This window comes from Apium graveolens, chromosome 8 (assembly GCF_009905375.1).
Source record: "Apium graveolens cultivar Ventura chromosome 8, ASM990537v1, whole genome shotgun sequence".
NCBI classification, from domain to species: Eukaryota; Viridiplantae; Streptophyta; class Magnoliopsida; order Apiales; family Apiaceae; genus Apium; species Apium graveolens.
In genome coordinates this window covers 206,440,485-206,452,309 of record NC_133654.1, presented here as the reverse complement: position 1 = coordinate 206,452,309, position 11,825 = coordinate 206,440,485, and the positions used below count along the sequence as shown (strand labels likewise).

General features: G+C 30.8%; 1 long non-coding RNA gene across 1 annotated transcript; it reads left to right on the top strand.

Moving 5' to 3' along the window:
- Positions 1-10,355: 10,355 nt before the first annotated feature.
- Positions 10,356-11,062, top strand: LOC141678872 (uncharacterized). Its single transcript, XR_012557932.1, has 2 exons — positions 10,356-10,542; positions 10,809-11,062. It is a non-coding gene; the product is annotated as an uncharacterized LOC141678872 (long non-coding RNA).
- Positions 11,063-11,825: the final 763 nt, after the last annotated feature.

Here is an 11,825-nt window from a genome sequence, read left to right as displayed (position 1 = left end):
TAAAAGCCCTTTCCTTTTTATTGAGCAACTCAAAATACTTCTGTTTATAATCCATAGGCTCAAACTTCTTCTTGCTGGAATCTGACTTTCTACACTCACTGGAAAAGTGCCCTGCCAAGCCACATTTGAAACACTTGAATTTTGATTTATCCACCATGTTTCTATTTAGCTTAGCTGCTCCAAAGTTCTTCTTGAACTTGAGCTTGGCAAATCTTTTGGAAAGAAATACAAGATGTTCATCAATATCATCCGTATCATCTTGGCTCAAAGAATTTTCATTTTCTCCTACCAGCCCCTTGCCCTTGTTTTCACAGACCTTTGAAGTAGACTCAACAGCTTCTATCTTCATCTCCTTCTCTTTCTCTAACTCAGCAACCAGTGCAATGGGCCCTCATTTCTTCCTCCCTTTCTCCATTCTTTCATCTTGCTCAATTTCAAGCTCATAAGTCTTTAGAATGTCATACAGCCTCTCTAGTGTAAATTCCTTGTATTCTTGTGAATTTCTCAAGGAGACTGTCATTGGTTTCCATTCTTTTGGAAGGGATCTCAGGAATTTGAGGTTAGAATCTTTGGTTTGGTAGACTCTTTGGTTTGGTAGACTATTCCATGCAGCTTCAGAGTATTTAGTAGCTTTTGAAATCTACTAAAGATATCAGTGAGAGTTTCACCTTATTCACAGTGGAAATGCTAATATTGCTAAATTAGTAACTGCATCTTATTTTCTCTAACTTGTTCGGTGCCATCACATATTATTTGAATGGTATCCCAAACTTCCTTGGATGTCTTGCAGTTAATGATGTTATCAAACATGTCACCATTAACTCCATTGAACAGAATATTCACGGCCTTCTTGTCTTTCCTGACTTGTTCAATATCAGGATCTGACCATTCATGCCTTGGCTTGGGAACTGATGGCTCATTTCCAGTTACAGCTCTCATTGGTACATGAGGACCTCTCTCTATGCAATCCACATAGGCCTTATCTTGAGAAAGTAAATGAAGATGCATCTTTACCTTCCAGTGATGGCAATTATCTTTGTCCAGAAAAGGAATCTTGACTCCAACATCCTTCTTGTTCATCTTGCTGTTTGTTGTGATCTTTAAACTCTTTGTGCTTCAAGAGCTTGCTCTGATACCAATTGTTAGTCCCTAACAATGTAGTAAGAATTACAGAAGGGGGGTTGAATGTAATTCTAGTAAACTTTTTCTTGAACTATAAAATGTTCTAACTTAAACTATATATAAGTGTTTTGATTTGCAAGGTGCAGAATCACAAGTTAAATAAATCAAAAACACTAAGTAATAAAAACACAAGTCTTTAAAATTTTCTGGGGGATTTGAAAGTATCCACCATATATATGTATATATATATATATCGAATTAAGAACTCTGTGAAGAATAAATTGTCTCACAGCTGCTTGACAAGTGAACAAATAAACTACAGAGAAATTCTTAACAGTTACAGCTTTTTCTATTTCTCTTCTAAAAGTGTTTGCTTAGTTATTTGTTCTACTAGCTACACTTGGTTTTTATACCACCAAGTTTACATGGTAATAAGACAGGATAATAAAACAAAACTATCAAGTCGAAGTCCATGCTGCTTCACTACTCTATTCCAGCACCTTTGAAAATCTTCTTAACTTGCATGGAAATGGTAATGCTTCTTTGTTCTTCATTTCCTGTTAAACAGGCTGCCACATTCCTTTTGCAAACACCCAACGCATGTGACTGTGTTGTCACTTTCAACATACATTTGAATTGATGATCCGTCGGGTACATGCTTGTCATCCGTCAGGTAGCTTTGTTGATCATCCGTCGGGTAGCTATTTGACACTTGACTTCATTTCACTTATGCAGAATTACAAGAAATCTTATATTTATAATTAATCAATCTATTCTGCATATCTAATAAGAGTCAACATGACTCATATGCTACTACAAAATCTATACAAAGTTGTTTGCAGAAATGAGTTACAATACTTATTATTACATAAGCTACTTACTCGATGGATGACAAATCATCATCCGTCGGGACTATAATTGAGTCATCCGTCGGGACTATATTTGATCATCCGTCGGGTGCTACATTTTTCACTAAGTTAAATCTACTAAGTTGTTTTGTTAATGTAATCATCAAGTTCATAACATATTCCCAACAATGTCTCTGTATGTTCAAGTAATTTTGTTCCAGTGTTTGGTGTATGATTTATATGTATATGTGGAGTAGTATCATATTTGTGTGGTTTAATATATGGGAAATCAACAACCGATGGTTTACAAAGAATAAGGCTTACAGCTCAATGATCAATTGAGGTGATCAGGGTTCAAGGTTAAGTAATTCAAAGTACTTGTAATATAAAATAATATTGTTTAGATTACTTGTTGTATATCTCAAGAAGGTTCAAGAAATACTTGCCGTATCACAAATAATTTCCAACTTCACTTGCACTTGTCTAACAGTTTTACTCAACAACCACTTGTCTTCTCTTTCTATGTCTCGCTTCTACTCACAGATCACTTGCTTTCTTTTTTACGCCTCGGTTCTATTGACCGATCACTTTTTTTCTTTTTTCATGCCTCGTTTCCTCTTCTAGTTTACAAGTATCTATCAATACTCAATCTTATATTATTCTAATTGTCACATAGACGTTATAAGCTTTTATCTACCCTTCGTTTCACCCAAATCCGATTTACCGATTGAAAGTTATGACCAAAACAGTCAAACAATAAACACATAGGCATATAACGCATCATTCAGGTAAAACATAGCACATAGCACGTAAGGTATTCGATAAAAATTATTTTTCTAGAATTTAATACGAATTTTTGAACATTTTTCGGAATTAAAACGGGTCAAATAATCATTTTCTAAATAATTAACAAGGTTTGAATACCCGAATCTGACTTTAAAATCATTTAATAATAATTATCGAGCCATGAACGTAATTTAGAAAAATATTTTAAAGCTCGAAATCATTTTCCGGAATTTGTAAATCAAAAAGAATAATTAAATCCAATTAAATAATCAATTAAAAGTAATTAATAAATAATTAAATTAATTAATCAATTAGTATTTAAATTAATTGACCAATTAACTAATTAATTATTAATTAAAATTAATAAAATAAATAATTAAGATTTATTTCTGAATTTTTAAATCATTAAAAAGTATTTTTGGAATAAAAATAAATAAATAAAATCAATTTTTAAAAATAATTTTAAAACGCCTAGATAAAAAACGACTAATTTTTAATTAAGAACATCCAAACTCTATAAACCCTAATTTTTGAATCCGTAAATCAAACCTCAATTTCTCTATGTTATTGAACTCAAAATTCAACATATGATATACCAAATTGACCAGAATTTCATGATCTACAACATGCAATCATCAAAGCGCATAAACAACTTCAAAATCAAAAAGTCATGATTTAAATCAATTAAATTCGAATTTAATAAAATAAATAGAAAATTACTTATGTTTCTAAAATGATATAGATTGTAGAACTTGATTGTACTCGTCAAGAGTTTCGATTCGACTACTTGCACGCCTAAACCGGAGTTCGATAACGCCTTCGAATCCTCGTTTGATTATGAAGAACGCTTTGAATTTATGTATTTTCTCTGGATAATTATAAGATTTTACTTTTTTTTGTTTATCTGTACAAAATAAGATACTATATTGGCTATTTATATTTACGGGTATAAAAATAAAATACTTAATCATTAAGTATTAACAAAACTGATCCAATTCGATACCGATTTTAGGATAATTATCAAAACCGGGCTTTCTGCAAATACGTTCTTGGTATGAGCGCTTTGGTTACACGAATTACGAGAAGATAATATAATAATTTGATCAAAATATTTCGTTTCTCAAAACTACGGGTTTTATCGATTTACCGAAACGAAAATTGTATCATAAAATTTGCGCCGGGAACCACACAAGTAAAACTGTACTCCGGATCGAAAAAGTTAAAACACGGAAAATGTTCGGAATAATCAAATTAGGTTAGAAAGAAGTTTTTCCAAGACTTCCGGATAGTAAAAACGTAAAAACGGTTGAAATTGGACAATTCCCGATTATATAAAATAATTTATAATTAATCTGAAAAATAATTTATTAAATCCATAAATCCTTTATAAAATCATATAACAACATATTAAGTGAGAAATATCAAAATTATCTAAACTTTATATAAGACATATAAAAATTAAAATTCGCAAATTTTATCACATATAAACACCAAACAAGGATACTAATAACTGATAATTCACCAAAAATTCATATAGTAATCACATAATATTCATTTATTATCAAAAATAATTACACGATATATCTCGGATATTAAAATTTTAAACTACAACATTCTGTGATCTTGTTGCTACTGCTGAATCCTTTGAGTAAGTTTACAAGTACACTTGGTGCAAGTATAGTAAGGTAGTGCATCTGCATCATTCAAACCATCTCATAATATTTTGATCTTAGTGAAGAACTCAAATATAAAATGAGATCGTTGCATAATTTCCAGCATACTTTGCTTCAAGGAATAGACCTATGTAGATGAGGCATATCCAAAACGTGCTTCCAAATCCTCTCAAATATCTCTCGCAGTTTGGAGAAATAACACACTTTTTGCAATATGTTCATCGAGATTAAACAATAACCACGAGATAACCAGATCATTACATCGATCCCAATACTTACGCTTTTCTGAAGTAAATTCCGGAACAGGAATAGACCCATTTACAAACCCTGATATTTTCTTAGCGGAGAGTGTTAGCATCATCGAACGTTTCCAATTATAAAATCAAGATCCAATAAATTTTATATATACTAACTAAGTAGTAGATGCATCCGATAGATGTATATAGTAAACGCTCGATGAATCAGCGTTGTGATTGATGGTATTGGCAGTATTAGTATCCGTAGCCATGTCAATAATTGATTACAAAACTAATTGATCTAAGATTTTATAGATCAGTTACAGAGATCAATTGTAGAAAACGAAAGATGAAATAACGAATCAAGATGTGTAGAAATTTCTCAAACTAATTTCTACTAAACAATTAATCAAACACAATGTGTTCGTGAAGAAGATCAAGAAAAAAAAATGATGTAAACAGAGATATAAATCAGGAATCTATCACGAATCATGAATCTATCAAATCATTCATCAATCAATAACCAACTCTACGTTTCTTGATTGTTTCAACAACTAGGAACGTAGTAACAAGCTAAAAATGATGATAATGAAGCGATTAACACCTGAAAATGACGAAACTGCGAAACAAAGAACATAGAAGATGATGATAATCGATGAAGATGATGTTGATCAGCGAAGATATGAGTATATATCCTCTATTATCACTAAGTTAAGCTCTGAAACCATGTAATTTCTGTAAAAAATGTACTCTTAAATCTTAATGAAGAAATAAAATATTTAATTATAGAGAAATGAAAAGGAGAAAACTTATATACAAAACTACTCTATCTAATGGAGGGAAAGTTAGTTGTAACTAACTTTTTTGTTCCGTGTTATACTAGACAAATTGACCTATTTTATTAACTAATATAACTTAATTTAGAATTCTACAACCAGTACTCCCAATATAAAGCTGAACATTGTATTACTTTAAAACATGAAGATAAAATTAATTATTATTAGAGTTAGATTTTAGAGAATTTAACTTAAAAAATTGAAGTATTATAAAAAAAAGCAGAGGAGTCTTTTAAAGTGGGAGATGCCTTAGCAGCAAACAAAGGAATCTATATATGCATGCAGTGCAACTTTGTTAGGCAGTTTATGCGACTGTACTAGCAGGGGTGTAGTTGGCATCTAAATATTGAGTACATTTTCACACTCAGGATCCTAGAATTTTTTACATATATATTTAAGTTGGAAATAAGAGCAACTACAATATAGTGTTAGTTTATTTTTTATATTTAATATATGAAATAATAGATCTTAATAATTTGGAATATTGATAAAGACTTTGAATTCCTTATATTGGTTGGTTCCTTATTTGATACTCCCTCCGTCTGGGATGTTTACGTTTCTTTTCTGCACGCATTTCAATACTCGTTTAAAGTATAGTTTTATAATATTTTTTTTAATTTTTTTTGAATAAAAATTTATGTTTAAACTTTTATTAAAAAAAATTGAAAAAATATTATGAAACTATACTTTATAGAAGTCTCAAAATGCGTGCCAAATAGTAATGTAAGCATCCCAGTGGGACGAAGAGGGTATTATATTATTAAAAGTATTTTTCATGCTCTTACGTAGAGAAAGAAAAAAAGTGCTCTAATATTATATTATTAAATAAAAAAGAGGTAGATTAGTAATTTTTAAATAATGGAAAAAAGATCTTAGTGAAGGACTCAATAGAATTTTGTTGAAACATATTTTTTAACCTCATTATTCAAATTATACTTAGAATAACAAATCGCTAATCTCTTACCGTTGCTAGGAGATATTGAAAGATATTGAAATTGTTATATACTCTGGTCACCTTCTACGTGATATAGTCCAGTGGCCTAACCCGACCCTAACACGTATAACAAAAAAAACAGAAAGTTCTATTCATGCACAGGAGTAATCCGCCGAAAACATCAGCATTAAAATATATCTTTTGTCCGTATGTTTTAATTAATTGAATAGTATAATTTATATATTAAATATTTCTTTTGGTAAATTTAGTCAAAATTATTTATTCCTCTTTATTAATTAGTTTGCCCAACATGTCTCATATATTACAATTTTCGTTAATATATCTTTTATGTTATAAGCTTACACTCTTATATATTTTATATTTAGTTGCGTTGAAATTAATGAAATTAAATTTAAACTCATTTTTAATTAATCATAACCCCTCTTAGGTCCAATATTCTTTTTATTTTTCAAATTTTTTCACTAAAAAATATTGAAAACTAGATATAGTTATCTTATATTTTTCGAAACTTTCTTTATTTTCTTAACATTTTACATTTGTGCAAGTTATATTGAATAAAAATATATTTCACATTATTATCGGAAAGAATCATGCAAGTATTTAAGAAAATCAATATTATTTTTGTGAAAATATCTTAATATTCTCTAATAACTTGTCCGTTAACATTTTATTTTTTTGCAAGTTATTTTGAATAAGGATATGTTTCGTTATGATCTGAAAGAAGCCTTCAAATATTTTAGAAAATCTATATATTTTTTGTGCAAATATCTTAATATTTTCTAAAAAAAATCTTTCAATATTTTTTGTGTAAGTTATTTTGAATACGGATATTTTTTTAAAAAAATTTAAATTAATACCTGTTTATTTAAGCTAGAACTACTATGAAAAATCGAAAATAAGTCAAGTGAGAACTAATCACCGCGGTAGTATAATTTTCTAACATATTTTTGTAAATAAAATGAGTAAAATATGAAATGAGAACTAATTACTATATATGGCAGAACAATTTTTTTGTCATATATTTTTATGAATAAAATAGGTAAAATGTGGATTAAACTGATCTTTCATAAATATCACCGAGTCATTTAAACAAAAGTATTATAACTTGACAAAAAGTATTGTAGATGTAAGGTTAGAACTATAAAATAAAATGTACTCTATGAGCTTATCAATAAAAATTTAGAAATTTCACTTTTTTTCTTCTCAATTTCATTTAAGATACAGCATAAGTACTAATGACTTTGACAAAAGAAATATGATCCAAATGAAGTCATCAAATATACAAACATTTGTTACCACGTAGATATCTATAGCCAGTTGTACTAAATAAGAAACTAGAGTTAATCTTTATCATTTATATTATTTTTTATATTATTTATATTTATGTTATCATGAGTCGAAAATTAAATAACAGTAAGTACTAAACTTTTAGCAGTTAAAATTAAAATTTTTATAAAAATAAGTGAAAATGATCATTTTTTTTAATTTGGGTTACCAATCATTAATATACTCACTTAAGTCTCTTGATCCTCCACTAAAATCTAAGATATACAAATTAACTGAAAAAGAAATGAAGAAACATCTATCAGCACATGCTCTTATTAGAAAGAAAAAAAATTAATGAAAGTGGGTGGGTGGATTATATATATATAATCACAAAATCTCCGATATCAAATCAAGTACGTACTTTAATTATGTTTAGTGCTCCACTAATCCAACATTTAAGTTCACTCTTATCAGTATAGCATTCACATTTCTTTCTTCTCCTACTTTCCTGATAAGTTTACTAAAAGAATGTCTTAAGGTCCATAATGTCGATCGATACTTGTCTAATCATCTAAAAATACAGCTGCAACTATAGTGTTGAAAAATCAGAAAAAAAAACCCGGCAATTCCAAGTACTACTTTGTCAGGTAGTGATCCCAAACCCTATAAAAAGCCCACTTAGCATCACTCAAAACTTACAACATTAAGTAGAAACATCAAACATGTCTCTCAAACTACTACTCCTTGCAGGAGTACTGGTGGCTCTTGCCACTTCCTGCCTTGCTGAGCAAAAACTGCCCAATCATGAGAAACCACAACCAATTCACAAACCACCATCATTTCACAAGCCACCAGTTTACGAATTAGAAGAACATCATAAACCACCATTTCACAAGCCACCAGTGCATAAGCCCCCAGTTTATGATACTCAGGAACTTCACAAACCACCTTTTCACAAGCCACCCGTCCACAAACCACCACATGTACAAGTTTATGATACTCAAGAACTTCACAAACCTCCAGTTCACAAACCACCGGTACACAAGCCGCCACATGTACAAGTTTATGATACTCAAGAACTTCACAAACCTCCTGTTTACAAACCACCAGTACACAAGCCGCCACATGCACAAGTTTATGATACAGAAGAGCTTCACAAACCTCCAGTCCACAAGCCACCGGTTCACAAGCCACCACATGCACAAGTTTATGATACAGAAGAGCTTCACAAACCTCCGGTTCACAAGCCACCACATGCACAAGTTTCTGATACAGAAGAGCTTCACAAACCTTCAGTTCACAAGCCACCGGTACACAAGCCACCACATGTCCAACTTTATGACACAGAAGAGCTTCACAAACCTCCAGTTCACAAACCACCAGTACACAAGCCACCACATGTTCCTGAATTACAAGAGCATCACAAACCACCAGTTTTTAAACCACCAGTACACAAACCACCTGCAGTTTTCACCACAGAAAATGCTCGTAAAAATCCACCTAGACCACACACAGAGGGCACAATTAATCCCGAGGGAGTGAAACCAGAAGAACATCACAAATCACCCACTTACAAGCCACCAGTTCACAAACCACCTGTTTATGAATTAGAGGATCATCACAAACCACCGTTTAACAAGCCACCCATACACAAACCGCCCTCAGTTCAGATGTAGAGAGGTACCTGCAGGCCAGGAGGTTGCAATCAAGTTGCAAAATGTGTATTTAAAGAGTTGCAGTAATATTACCGTCTAAAATAAGAGTTGCTGCTTAATGAACTTAAGCTGCATATATCGAGTATCATTGTCAGCATTAAAAATGCTTCTTAGATGATAGCTCAATGCATTTACTTTTCATGTTTTATATTATGAGTGTGTGGTTGTGTAACTTATTGAATTATATTTATGAGATATACTTGGGTTCTCTTAAATTATGTACAAATTTAATATAATATTTACTGTTGAACACTCGCTTTTAACTTAGACCGGTACAAAAAAAATAAACTTACTCTCTTAGCGTTGTCGTCATTGTCCGTCTTATTCTTTGCTTGAACCCAACCTTTTAATAATAACAAATTAATCATTAATATAGACAGCCTTTATGGGGCCCACTCACATCAACCCTATTTATTTTTCTAATTTATCAATGTTTTGATTTAAAAATATCAAAATTTACAATTAACTTATTAATGTTAGTTCTAATCCAAAGTGTGCTGAATAGCCGTTACATTATTTGTAGTGTTTTATTTGTAGTATTATGATAGTCATGTATCAGAGTTTTATTAGGAAGTCCTGGAATAATGGATAGGTGTGGTAGGTAGAGCTCGTAAAATCGTACACGACACGAAAACACGATACGAAAACGACACAAAAATTATGAGTTTGGTTTTAAATTTTCAGTACACGAACACGAAAGTACACGAACACGAAATTACACGAACACGAAATTACACGAATAAATTTAGTGTTGGTTTTGGTTTTACTCATAGGTACACGACACGAAACGAAAGTATACGAAATAAATAAATAAATAAATATTTTTTTAAAAATTATATTTATACTTATATTATTTATACATTATGCATAAATAAATAAATAATTTACATTGCCAACTGGTACACAAAGTGACAAAGTAGAAAACATAACATTGTTGACCAAATTGAATCCAGTCTTTAGTCTTTGCAACTTAAACATTTTAGCTTTAGGGTTTCACTCACTCTCTTTCAAACATGGTCGTTTCTTAAAAAAAACTACTTTCTTCTTTCTTGTTGAGTTCCTGGGTTCTAAACTTCTAATGGAGGAAACAAATACTAATATTCTGGTAATCTTCATCATTTTACATATATCATATATAGACATATAGTATTGATTGAATATGTTTCTTAATTGAATATGTATGTTAGGTGTTTGATGGAAGTCCTGAGAAGAATTATATATCTGCGTATTGATTGAATATGTTTGCGTATTGATTGATATCTATGTGTTTGATTGAAAATGTATTGATTGAATTTCTTAGTGAGGATGTATGTATGTTAAGTGTTTGATGGAAGTCCTGTGTTAATATAGATGTATGTAATGTTTATGCAGGACTATGAAACTCTTAGCGAGGATGAAGGAGATAATCACTGTGTTTTGTGATGTATTCTGCCATTTGGGAGTCTACATAGTTTAGACTTTGATGACTTTTTAAGCATTTTAATATGTTATGTATGCTGAGATTGAGATTAATAGCTATTATGGTTCCTCTGGATTTCTAGAGATTTAATCCATTTTTAAAGTTTTTCTGATGTAAACATTAGCTTTAATTATTTGGCAGACTATTTTTTTTTAATTTTCGTGTACTATTTCGTGTATCATTACGTTTCCGTTTTCGTTTCGTTTTCATGTAGTACACGAATTTCATGTACCTTTCGTTTCGTTTCGTTTTAACATATAATGTTCGTTTCGTGTTTCATTTCTTAACTTGGGTACATGAAATATTTTCGTTTCGTTCATGGATGATCATGTTGGTACACGAAAAACGAAAGTACACGATACGACACGAATTGTAGGGCAGTTTCTTATTTTGTTGCAACGACACGCGTATTTTTTTGTCTCCTACATTCTAATAAACAGCACGTTCAAATACAAAACTTTATTTTACATATTTTCATTAAGATCTGAAATTCGTGATGTATAATCGTATATTCACCAATTGTCTGGCATCGGAGCTTTGGTATCAATAGTTCATGACAAAATATATGCCCAAAGGGTTGCGATGGAAACAAAAAAAACAAAGTAAAGGACGATCAATCAGACTAACTTATCATATTACTACAATAAAAAAGGCTAAAAGTTATCGGTTAAAATAGGTTGCTTTAAACTTTAAATGACCGAAGTCGGTGGATTTTAAAATAAAATCGATCATTCACCGTCGGTGGCTTTTAAACTGGTCGAAATTATGTTTCAATGGAATTTATATAAAAACGACTGTTTGGACGGTGGTTTTTATTGGAAGTCAACCAGTCAGATTTTATAACATAGGTTAAAATACAAGAAACGGGGAACAGACTTAAAATAACATAATCGTAAGTCTAGTTACATTTATTCCCCAAAAATCTAACA